The sequence below is a fragment of the Macrotis lagotis genome, chromosome 1, assembly GCF_037893015.1.
Source record: "Macrotis lagotis isolate mMagLag1 chromosome 1, bilby.v1.9.chrom.fasta, whole genome shotgun sequence".
NCBI lineage: Eukaryota > Metazoa > Chordata > Mammalia > Peramelemorphia > Peramelidae > Macrotis > Macrotis lagotis.
The window spans coordinates 39,284,136-39,297,524 of NC_133658.1; the positions used below are offsets into that span (position 1 = coordinate 39,284,136).

Consider the following 13,389-nt stretch of genomic DNA (forward strand, 5'->3'; position numbering starts at 1 on the left):
ACTGAGGCTCAGCAGATGGGTGGGGGAGGGTGTGGAATATTTGGTGAAAAGGGTAAAATATTAACAGATAATTGAGTGCAGCAAATTTATACCTTGTTCTACTTGGAGGCAACAAAGTTTCCCATGGGAAAATATGTGCCCATAGTTTGTTAGATGAATAGTAACTAAACTATCCTCATCCCTTTGTAATAATTACAAACTTTAGAAGCAGAACAACACCAAAATAATCCTGGGATCTGTGGTTCCATACTACTTTGTAATGATAAATCAGATTGATAACTTTTGTAGCAATTGCTGGTTTAAAGAAATACATACAGAGAGTCCTGTACATCATAGCACATCCAAATCTAAAAATCAAGAGAATTCTTGTTTGTGATGGGAACTAGGGAGAACTGTTGCAGTGTCTAGAGTGAGATCATTAAAGAGAATTGTGAAAGACTTGTATCTGTCAGCCACCCACTTGAACAAATACCACATTGGCATTTTTTCACTATGTTCCAAAAGCTAGAAAGCATAAGCAACTCTAGGCAAAATGAACATATTTATATTGCTACTAAACAACTTTGATCAACTAAGTGGTGATTATGAACCCTTCCTCAGATCAAAGTTATAGTCAAATGTAACCACTAATTGTGAATGTTTTTTCTAAGTCATTTAGATGAGTAGAGAAGAGACTAAGGATAATAGATGGTAGGTATGACAGGATCTACTGAGGGTTTGTTTTAAGGATAAAAAAACTTGGATCTATCTGTAGGCATCATATAGAGAAATAGAAGATTAGAGAAAGAATGAGTATGATTGGAAAGGGGATCTGATGGAGAGGATGAGAGAAAATGGAATAGAGGTTACATGGAGAGACATTGACCTCGGCAAGGGGAAGGAATATTTCATTTTAGAATACAGGGAAGGAGGCAATAGCAGGAGATGTGAGAAGCACACGGGTAGGAAGATCTGAATTTGAATTTTGTCTCAGATAATTTATTAGCTATGTGACCCTAGGCAAAGTATTTAAACACCCTCCATTTCAATTTTCCGCTCTATAAAATGAAGGGGTTAGACTAGATGACTAAAAGGTTCCTTTAAGCTCTGATTCTCTTTTTCTATGAACTACACATGGAGAGTACACAATTAAGGAATATATGTGGCTATAGGCTCGAAACAGAAATCTGTGCAGAGAGGGTACCTGCATTAAGAGCATATGTACCAGGAACCCATGTGGTACATGTCTTCTGATGTTCTCTTTGTGGAATATTTTATCCCTACTCTCTCTTGTATTGCCACATCTGGCTTTGGTGTTCCAAACTCTTCTCTGCTACCATCTGCTAAGCTTTGGTTCTTCAAAGCCATCTCCTGTTCACTGTTATCTAACAATGTGGTATGACTAGGAATCCTTTCCTTAATAAGATCAAGCTAAATGCTAATAAGCTTTGTAAGGGGTTATATGTGCACATAGTGTGTGTATGCATACAGGATTACATATCTTCTGAATTATATACTATAGAAAGGCACAAAGAAAAAAGAGTGATAGTAACTGAGAAAATTAGAAATTCATAGGTTACAAAATCCAGAAGAAGAATCATTAGGAAAATGCTCAATCTCAACTATCTAGATACAAATGCCCAAAGTTGAGGCAAAAATAGGAGGACTGTCTTTGAATCCCTAGTGCTTAGCTCAGTGTCTAGTACAAATTCACCTTAAATAAGTGTTTCTTGACTGACTGACTGACTAGCTTCTGTATCATTCTTCTTTGCAGGCTATTTATGTTTTCCAAATTCCTCATTTATTTCATCTTTCTGTGCAGATGATCTAGAGTAAAAATAGAGCTCTTTATTCATCACAGCTCAAGTCAGCAATTATGAACAGGAAGATACTCTCTTAATGTTTTAACCTTTATTTGGTGGGACAGGTGGTGCTAAATCTTAAGTGGAGACGTTGCTTGGTATCTTGAGTAAAATGAATGGTGGAACTATGTTTCCAGAAGTACAAAAAGTATTGTACATCACAGGAAAAATCTGAGGTGACTCTGACTGTGTTTTTACTATGTATTAGAATATAACAGATTTTACATCTTTATGTCATTATCAGCTATATTGTTAATAAATTGCATATTCAGTATCTTGGATTCTGAATTAGTCCTAGAAAATAAGAGGTTTTGAGATGAAATATGAAATAATTCCTAATTAAAAAAACTGGATTTGCTAATTACTGTAAGATGTAGCATCTTGTTAAGTAATGAGGAAATACTCACAATTGGATTGCTCTAGTGCTTGGGATGATAAAAATCCATATGACACCAAATCACTTAACAGGCCAAGGAGTGACTTGCAAGTGAGGTTTGTTGGCCCTTGTTATACCAGCTATTCATGAGGAGCTAAATGTTTGCAATTGTAGCGACTCGTAGTGTTCTATTTCCTATTCCCTCCTCGGATCAAATGATCAATTAATAGTCCAGGTCAACAATAACAACAATAATTGCTGCTATGTCCTAGCTTTATACAACAAGAATTTGTTCAGACGCGAGTTTTATTTAATATTAAAAGTTTGATTTGTTTAAGAGAATATCGAGTATGGTCAGTTTAGTAAATGCTCCGTACTTTTTTGAGAAATGAATTCCCAAGATCGCCATCTAGTGGCTAGTTGTAGCTAGCATCTAAGGAAATTCAGTCTTTTTTTTCCCCATCTATTGCTTTATTTAGGGTTTTATACACAAAAATCTAAAATAAATAGCAATATAGGCAGCTATGGAGCCCTTGCTTGGGGCTCCTGAATTCTAAAGCCAGGTGGAAATAAGGGTCCCCACAACATCATCCCCAACCCTTTATTACTCCCCAACATTTGTGTAAAGACAAAGAAGATGGGAAGGGACTGTTACAGGGCTACTTCATTTGAGAAAAATATCTTTTTTAAGTACCAAAAAGTATAAGAACATTTTCCCCTTTCCTCCCCTAAAAAACATTTATTATATAAAATCTCCTGCAACCCTAATGAAAAGAGTCAAATCAGGCACTAAAGGTGGTAACAATTTCTTGGCTGGATTAAGTCACCAAAAAAAAAAAAAAAAGAAACCACGTTGGACTGATGGTGTAAAAATGAGTCTTGGCTACAGAAATGTGAGGGGGAAGGGCTACTCATATGCTAGGAATTAAAATCAAGACACAAATAATACAAGAAAACTCTGGTCAAGTGATAGAAAAAGTCCTACATGACATCCACAAAAAACTCACTGGGGTTGCCCATGGCCAGGTGGAAGCTCTGTTGACTAGCAGTTAACTCAGGTGGTACAGAGCCCAGGTCATGAACAGGAGGTGCCCCAGGAAGTTGAATTGCTGGGGGTGGTGGAGGAGGCATCATAACCACCATCATGGGGTTATAAGGGAGGGGGTGGCCACCAGGAGGTGGCCCACAGGGATGGAGATTAGGATGGAATGAAGGCTACTTCCACCCCCCTCAATCCCCTGGGTGGAGGAGGGGTGGCATCACCAGAATCTTCACCCCAGTGGAGGCTGCCACCACGACTCAATGGCTCTGATTCACTACCACTGCCCACTGCCTGACTTGGACTCCAGGCCCCATTCTTCCAGTCTCCCAGTCCGTCCTATTCCCCCATCACTTTGTGTAGACCCACTGCTCCGGCTTCCCTCACTATGCTGGCTACCAGCACTGCCCCCTCCATAGCTGTAGGATGAGAGTTCATGATAAGGGGGAGACTGGGGACTGTAGGGATGTGGGGCTGGGTACTGGTAGGAGAATGTAGGCAACAGAGGCCAGGGTGTGGCCCCAGGCAGGGGAGCCAGTGTGTCTTGGTCAGAAGCTCCACTTGATCCATCATTATCATTCAGAGACAGTTTCACAAGGTAACTTTCACAGCCCCCACTGAGGTCCCCGAAGACATAGTAACACTGTTCAGAAAAGGTGATCTTGTTGACTGTGTGTCAGATGAGGCCTGCCTTGAGTAACTCACTGGCATATTTCCTTGCCTCCTGATGCTCAGGGAATCCCTCCACATAGTGATAAAGCCAGTCTACTACATCTGAGCCCAGAAAGGCATTGGGGATACTTATCTTGAGCCACATACGGTCCCGGACCTCCAACCCAGACTCAGGGGCTGCCATGGCCTTGGTCACAGATGCCATGTCTGTGTGTATAGAGAGGCTATGCCCTTCACAACCATCAGGCAGGGAGGAAAACCGAGGTTATGGTGCTCATGGAAGAAGAACCTGGGTAGGCAGGGAAGGCGCCAGTAGGAGCTGCTGAATGAGACACCCAGGCAGCAGGGTCATTTGGCTGGATTGGTTCATTTCGAGGGAGTGTGAAGTAGGCCTGAGGAGAGGGATCCCAGCATTTGGCCACTGTTAACACAATAGGTCCAGGCTTGTGCACAATCTCTCTCAGCACCTGTACAGCATCATCATTACTCATGTTCTCAGAGTTCATGTCATTCACCTGCAGTAGCATGTCCCCTGGTTCAATTCGCCCATCTGCAGCCACAGCACCACCCTTCATGATGGAGCCAATGCAGATGCCGCCATTGCCATGTTCATTGCTTTGGCCCACAATGGAGATGCCCAGGAAATTGTACTTCTCCATGTTCAGTGTGACTGTGATGATGTTGAGAGACATGGTGGAATCTGTTACACTGCTGAAGGATGAAGTCCTCTCCAGTCGAGGTGGGGCTGTTTCCTCCTTCGATGGTGTCTCTTGAGGAGTCGGGAGGCACTGCTCTGTTCTGTGGAGCTACTGAATCTGCTCATGGTATCATCCTTATCTGAATCTCCCAGGCTGGTGTTCTCCAGCTCACTAGTTAGGAGAGTAGAGGAACTCTCATAACCAGCCAGGTATCGCTCCAGGCGGGAAGAACCACTAGGTCAATGGCCTCCACCAACGTGATCAGTGCTCTCTCTCCTCCTGGAACACTCTCGCCTTAAAGATATCACTGACTCTGTCTCTGTCTCAGGTTCCAGGTTCTCTCGACTGCTAGATACATTAGGGTGGAGGGATGGAGGTCTTGAGTCCCCAATGCCGCTAGTCCTCTCAGGAGGGAGGGGAGGCAATGGTGGGGGTGGAGATGAGGGTTCTGCCCGAGCTTCAGGGGATGGGGGGCATTTCCTGGCTGTGAGTTATCTGAGGACACAAGCCAAAAGACCACCCTCCCATTGAAGCAGGGCAATCGGGCATTGTCATCTGAAATCTCTTCCTTCACCACTCCGAAATCCTGGTCCATTGACTTGAAGTAGTACTTGGCCCCGGCGGGGCGCTGCAGGACGCTCTTAAAGTCTCCCAAGGTGATGCACTTGGCCGGGACCGGGATCTTGACCAGGTACGGCGTCTCCTCCTCGTCCAGATGGTAAATCACCTTCGTCTCGCCAGCCCCGCCGAGTCCAGCAGCGCCGCTGCCCGCCATGGTCCCGCCCGCCGAAATTCAGTCTTTTTAAAATTCCTTGATCCTAGGAGTCTTGTCTGGCACAGATCATTCATTTAATGTGTGTTGAGTCAGAGTCAAAGTGCTGAGGAGGAATCATAAGATTTGCTTTGGAAACCCAGACCTATGAAACAGTACAATATTGAATCACAGAGAACCTCAGAACCTGATTATGGTACCAAAGTATCTGAGATCAGACCTAGAAAGGACCATAGAATCATAGTTAGAAAATAGGAAGGCACATTAGAAACCATCTAATCCAAATTCCTTCATTTTACAGATGAAGAAGTCCAGATACATAGAGATTGAATAATTGGTCCAAAAGCACACAAGTAATATGTGACTGGGTTGAGATTTTTAACCTAAGGTCCCCACACTCTAAATTGAACACTTCATATTACATTGCTCTCTCCATCCATGGTCACCTAGAAGAGGGTATTGAGACCCAAATCATGATAAAACTTACTTAGTCACCTTCACTCTCTCCCTCCTTCACACTTGACTTGACTTTTCTCTCCAAAATATTTAAAGCTTCAAATCTGTCGGTGAGTTAGGTGGGGGTCTACCCCAAGTCTATGAAGACTTTCCTGGCAGAATGGGCAAATGAGAAAAATGTGTTCTAATGACCAAGAAGGCAATGAAGAGCCCAGACATAGGTGAGATATCAAAATTTCCAAGACCATCATTATATTGTCTGACTTTTGTCACCAGAAAGTGATGACTCTGGAAGACAGTGAGGCATACCCCTTTATGCAACTCTTCCTCACTTAATCAAGTACCTCACAAATCAAGACATCACCCTGTGATGTAATTGGTCCTTTTTAAAACCAAAAAAAATATCCATAAAATATTTGAAGCCATTGATAACTGAAAATCAGACAGTACTTAGGACAAAAACCTCAATCAAATTGCAAAACAGTGGAAATAAAAGAAAACATTGCAGGGTCATATTTGATTCTGTCATTGAAGGCCTATAGAACCAAAGGCTGAATGGAGAGAGTGGGTTGTTGCTTTCTCCTTCTGCCTACATCTCTCACTCAAAAAGAGTTCAGGGCTATGACAAAACTCATGCTTGCCTTACACATATAATTCCTTGAAGTGAGAAGCAATATATTCAATTCATTCAACAATAATTTATTAAGCCCAGAAGTTGAGCTTGGAGCTAGCAATTCATAGATAAAAATAAACAGTGTCCGACCTGAAAGAACTTAAAGTCTGAGAAAATAAAATAACTCATATATAAATTAAGGGAAAAACTATTTTAAAAATTCAAAATAGTTTCTATCAAGTTTGGTGTGGAATTAATTCATTCCTTTAGCTCTGCCTCCGTTTCAGCAGTTTGAAAAATGCTCCTTCCTTGAGATGACTTACATTTTGAATAAACAAAATATTTGACATAATAAAACTTCTAATCTTTTTGTCTATGGTCTTGCATTTAACCTCTTTGTGAGAGACTGTCTCTCACAAAGAGCAGGTCTAATTCAGACCATGGTCTTTGCTGTCAATCTCACTCCATCCCCTGCTTCCTCAAAGTCTTATTCCTTCTTCATCCTCCCATGTCCAATGACCAAGAAGAATTGATGATGATGATGATGTGTGTCCTTCAGCTTCTTTTATTTTTTTAAAGAAAGATTTTAATTTTTTTGAGTTTTACAAATTTTCCCCTATTCCTACTTCCCTCCCCCCACCCTCCACAGAAGGCAGTCTGTTAGTCTTCACATTATTTCCATGGTACATTGATTTAAGTTAAATGTGATGAGAGAAAATACATGTCCTTAAGGAAGAAAAATAAAGTATAAGAGATAGCAAAATTATATAATAAGATAATGGGTTTTTTCTCCTTAAATTGAAGGTAATATCACAGCTCCACCAACAATGCATTAGTGTCCCAGATTTCCCACATCCCTTCCAACACTGATCATTGTCCTTTCTGGTTATATTGGCCAGTCTGAGAGGTGTGAGGTAGTATCTCAGAGATTCTTTAATTTCTATTTCTCTAATAAGTAGTGATTTAGAACAATTTTTCATATGACTATGGATCACTTTGATTTCCTCATCTGTAAATTGCCTTTGCATATCCTTTGACTATTTGTCAATGGGGGAATGGTTTGTACTTTTGAAAATCTGACTCAGTTCTCTGTATATTTTAGAAATGAATCCTTTGTCATAAATACTAGTTGTAAAAATTGTTTCCCAATTTACTACATTTCTTTTGATCTTGGTTACAGTGGTTTTGTCTGTGCAAAAGCTTTTTAATTTAATGTAATCAAAATTATCTAGTTTGTTTTTAATAATGCTCTCCGTCTCTTCCTTGGTCATAAACTGCTTCCCTTTCCATAGATCTGACAGGTAAACTACTCCTTGTTCTTCTAGTTTGCTTATAATATTGTTTTTTATGTCTAAATCCTGTATTCATTTTGATCTTATCTTGGTGTAGGGTGTGAAGTGTTGGTCTAATCCAAGTTTCTTCCATACTAATTTCCAATTTTCCCAACAGTTTTTATTGAAGAAAGAGTTTTTATCCCAATAGCTGGACTCTTTGGGCTTTTCAAACAAAAGATTACTATAATCGTTTCCTGCTATTACACCTAGTCTATTCCATTGGTCCACCATTCTATTTCTTAGCCAATAACTTAGAAGTTTTGATGACTGATACTTTATGATATAATTTTAGATCTGGTAAGGGTAAGCCACCTTCTTTTGCACTTTTTTTCATTGAATCCCTGGAAATTCTTGACTATTTATTTCTCCATATGAATTTCCTTACAATTTTTCCAAACTCATTAAAGTAATTTTTTGGAATTTTGATTGGTAGGGTACCAAACAAGTAGTTTAGTTATGGTAGAATTGTCATTTTTATTATATTAGCTGGACCTATCCATGAGCAGTTGATGTTTGCCCAGTTATTTAAATCTGATTTTAGTTGTGTGAGAATTGTTTTGTAATTGTTTTCAAAAAGGTTTTGCGTCTGCCTTGGCAGGTAGACTCCCAAGTATTTTATATTGTCTGAGGTTACTTTCAATGGGATTTCTCTTTCTAGCTCTTTCTGCTGTATCTTTCTAGTCATATATAGCATATATAGAAATGTTGCAAATTTATGAGGGTTTATTTTATATCCTGCGACTTTGCTAAAGTTGCTAATTATTTCTACTAAGGTTTTTTATTTTATTTTATATTTTAGGTTTTTCAAGGCAAATGGAGTTAAGTGGTTTACCCAAGGCCACACAGTTAGGTAATTATTAAGTGTCTGAGGCCGGATTTGAACCCAGGTACTCCTGACTCCAGGGCCGGTGCTCTATCCATTGTGTACCTAGCCACCTTCTAGTAGTTTTTTAGATGATTTTTTGATATTCTCTAAGTATACCAGAGTGAGAATTTTGTCTCTTCCTTCCCAATTCTAATTTCTTCAATTTCTGTTTATTCTCTTATTGCTGAAGCTAACATTTCTAATACAATATTGAATAGTAGTGGTGATAATGGGCATCCTTGTTTCACCCCAATCTTATTGGGAATGCCTCTAGATGTGTTCTTCATTTTCAAAAAAGATCATTGTCTCAGGGAGGTGATGCCATTACATGCCCATGAATTGTATCTAAGTGAGTGCTAAATCACTAGCCTCACCTACTCCTCCAGAGCATCTTGGTCTAGTAACTAGCTATGATTCAGGATGACTGGAGATGGCCTTGGATGTGAGACAATCAGGGTTAAGTGACTTACCCAAGTCGCACAGCTAGTAAGTGTCAAGTGTATGAGGCTGAATTCAAACTCCCATCCTTCTGACTCTAAGGTCAGTTCTCTATCCATTGCACCACCTAGATGTCCCTAAGATGCATTAGGAGAGCAGACAAAGCACAGGCCCTGCAATCAGAAGGCCTAGGTAGAATTCCCTTCTCTGATGCTTGCTACTTGTACAATCTTAAGCAAGTCACTTAACCTTGTGGGTCTCAGTTTGTTCATCTGTAAAATTGGATGGGAGATGGTAGACTATATAATTCTAATAATCTAATAAATAATTCTAATAATCTAATAAATAATCCTTTTAGCTCTAATTCTATAATCACATGATTCCACATGAGTTCTAATTTCGTTTCTGAATGGAATAATTTCATTGGAAAGTTTTTCCTTCTCCTCTGTCTTTCCCAGACATCCTTTCAAAGGACAACTCTTTTTTCCCCCTAAAATGTACTAGGTTCTCCATGGTTGCATTAGGGATAAAACGCAAAACACAAGATACTAGAAACCAATATGCCCCTGCTTGCTCTCCAGTAACTCTAAGGAGATTCATTCTCCATTGTATCCCATAGTCATGAAAAAACAGTAGTTCAAGTTAATTCTCTCATATCCTATTTCAGGATCTTTTTACATTATCATATTTCAGGATCTCATTCCTTCATTCAGGGTGTACCCAAATAAAATGCTTCGGTTGGCCTCTGCCTGGAACCCAGCTTCCATCAGAAAACTGTCTTCTCAATCTCCCATTCAAAATGAACTTATGAAGACATTACTCTATCAGACACTGCCCAGGTGCTAGGGATACAAAGACTGAAAGGGACTGCTACCTGCTTTCAGGAAAGTTACACGGTATCAGGGATACATGGGGACATAGAAATATATCTCAACCTGGGGACATTGAGCTTGTTTCCCTTCTTTAATATTATCATAGTAACATTTCACTATAATTGCTCTCCTTTAAAATTTATACATATCCATTTTTTCTTTTTTAAAAATTTATTTATTTTTGAATTTTACAATTTTTCCCCCCAATCTTGCTTCCCTACCCCTACCCCCCCCATGAAGGCAGTCTGTTAGTCTTTACATTTTTTCCATGCTATATATTGATCTTGATTGAATGTACTGTGAGAGAAATCATATCCTTAAGGGAAAAAAATAAAATATAAGAGACAGCAAAATTACATAATAATATAATTTTTTTTTTAAAAATTAAAAGGTAATAGTATTTGGTCTTTTTTCAAACTCTACAATTCTTTCCCTGGATACAGATGGTATTTTCCATCACAGATATCCCATAATTGTCCCTGAATGTTGCACTGATGGAACAAGCAAACACATTAAGATTGATCTTCAATCCCATGTTGCTGTTATGGTATACAAGAGTCTTCTGGTTCTGCTCATCTCACTTAGCATCAGTTCATATAAATACTTCCAGGCTTCTCTGAATTCCCATCCCTCCTGGTTTCTAATAGAACAACAGTATTCCAAAATGTACATATACCACAATTTGTTCAGCCATTACTCAATTGATGGACATGCACTCAATTTCCAATTCTTTGCCCAAACAAATAGGGCTGTTATGAATATTTTTGTACAAGTGATGTTTTTACCCCTTTTCATGATCTTTTCAGGGTATAGAACCAGTAATGGTATTGCTGGATCAAGGGTTATACATGTCTTTATTGCCTTTTGGGCATAATTCCAGATTGTTCTCCAGAAAGTTCACAGCTCCACCAACAATGTATTTGTGTCCCAGATTTCCCACATCCCTTCCACATTTATCATTGCCTTTTAGGGTCATATTGGCCAGTTTGAAAGGTGTGAGGTGGTACTTCACATTTCCATATTTTTAAGAAATGTCATGCATTTCTTAATTTACTTCCTTTAATTATTTCCTATTTATCTTCTGAATAGCTTGTTTTGTATTTCTTTGCTTATTGTCTCCATCTATTTTTTCCTCCCCAGAGTTTTGCACAGGGGTAGGTGCATAAAAAATGTTTACTGATTGATTTGATTTTATGCTTTTAAAAACCGTGATTGTGACTATGAACTCACAGGTTTTTGTCAGTCTGCAGAAGGGGGTCATGACACAGAAAAAAATACTTGTACTGGACAGTCAGAAAAGGCCTTGTGACAGGTAATGCTAAACTTTGAAGGAACTAAGGCCTCTGAGAGGTAGAGATCCTAAAAAGAATCATGGGATTAAGAGTCAGAAGGAATTTATCATTGAAGTATCAATCTTGGAGTCCAGGAAAAACTTTCTAAAATTTGGAGCTATCAAGGTTTTCAAAAGGAGACTGGATAATCCCTTGTCAGATCTATTACAATGGGTTATGGCTTAAATAACCTGGAGGATCCAAACCTCATATTATGATTATGTGAACTCTATAATTTTCCAAATGATGCTATTGTTTCTCTAAAGATTTAAGGATTGGATCTTACCTGTGTTTAAATAGACAAGTCTCTCCTCTTCTGTTGTTCTTTTCTCTATGTTCTTCATTTCCCTCCCTCCCTCTGCTGCCTCCTTCTCTTCCTTCTCCCTACCTTCTTCCACCTTGGTCACTGGGCATGGGAGGATGGGTAAGGAATAGGGTTTGAGGGAAGCAAAGGTTAGCAAGATATTTCCTTTTTTTAGGTTTTTGCAAGGCAAACAGGGTTAAGTGGCTTGCCCAAGACCACACAGCTAGGTAATTATTAAGTGTCTGAGGCCGGATTTGAACTCAAGTACTCCTGACTCCAGGGCTTGTGCTATATCCACTGTGCCACTTAGCTGCCCCCTAGAGAGATATTTCCAGTAGAGATCATGGTCTGAATTATGCTTGCCCAGTCTTTGTGAAAAATGACCTCTCACAAAGAGGCTAAGAGCAAGACCTTAAGCAGTAAGCTTAGAAGTTTTATGACTTCCCATCTCTTCTCTCTCTCTCTCTCTCTCTCTCTCTCTCTCTCTCTCTCTCTCTCTCTCTCTCTCTCTCTCTCTTTCTCCTTCTCCCTTTCTCCCTCTCCCTCTCCCTCTCCTCCCCTTTATTCTTTCCAATTATATACAAATTTGTTTTCAACATTCATCTTTTTTGTAAACTTTTGAATTCCACATTTTTAGCCAACCTCCCTTTTCTCTCTCCTCCCCATAATAGTGAGTAATCTGATATAGTTTATATATGTACAATCATGTTAAACAAGTTTCCATCTTAGTCATGTTGTAAAAGAAGAATTAGAACTAAAGAGAAAAAAGTCCCCTCTTCCTTTTTCCCTCCTGCCTCTCTCTTTTTCTTCTTTCTTCCATCCTCCTTCCCCTTCTCTCTCCAACCATCTTTTTTCCTCCCCCCACCTTTTGAGAATCACTGAAGCCTCCTGCCCCCAGTCCCAATCTCTTTTTACCTTGATTTTAGGTCTTTGATGTAAGCTCCCTGAAGGAAAAGACTATTTCCATTTCATGTCTCTCCAGTATCTAGAACAGGGTATTGCACATAGTTGTTGCTTAATAAATGCTGGCTGTCATTGAAACAGTGTTCTGTATCTCAGTCCCATTTCACTGTTCCAGTGAACAGGATTATGGTAGGATAATGAACCTTTCTCCCACAACTATGGCAGGCTGAAAGGGAAAAACCATATTTCAACCTAAAATAAATTTTTGCCTTGGGAGAGTTGGGGCTTAGGAATGTTTGGAATGTTGGATTCTATAATTCATGTATATAATTCTTCTGGACTCTTACTAATCTAGTCAATGTTTACCTATGTACTTGAGGTCAAAGAGAATGTTAACAGCCTGGCTTCCTAGTGTGAGATCCAAATGCTTGATAAGCAATAATTGATGGTTGTTCCTAGGCAGAGCCCAGAAGGCCAGATAGGGCAGAAGGCTATGCAGTCGATAACTTGCCTGTACTATGAATCACTTTGTCAACTTGGGTTGTTAGATGGAATTGTGGATGGAGTACTGGGCCTGGAGGCAGGAAGACCTGTGTTCAAATTCAGCTTCAGATACTTCCTAGCTAAATGACCTTGGCAAATCATTTAATCTTTCTGCCTCACCCAAGTTAAGAGAATGTTCTTAGGTGATACCAATCTCTCTGTGGCTCTTAGAACTCTTCCCTTTGTCCTCTTTTCCAGGTGGTCATTCTCATCCCATCAGCCTATAAGATTGCACTATGTGACTATATCTTATTGGACCCATCCACTAGAAAACATGGTCTTCTTCCCTTTCCCTCTCTGTTTCAACAGTGAATACTACAAGCAAAGTATGA

The 13,389-nt window shown here is 39.6% G+C and overlaps 1 pseudogene; it reads right to left on the reverse strand.

The window, feature by feature from the left end:
- Positions 1 to 3,163: 3,163 nt before the first annotated feature.
- Positions 3,164 to 5,401, reverse strand: LOC141496074 (segment polarity protein dishevelled homolog DVL-2 pseudogene; annotated as a pseudogene).
- Positions 5,402 to 13,389: the final 7,988 nt, after the last annotated feature.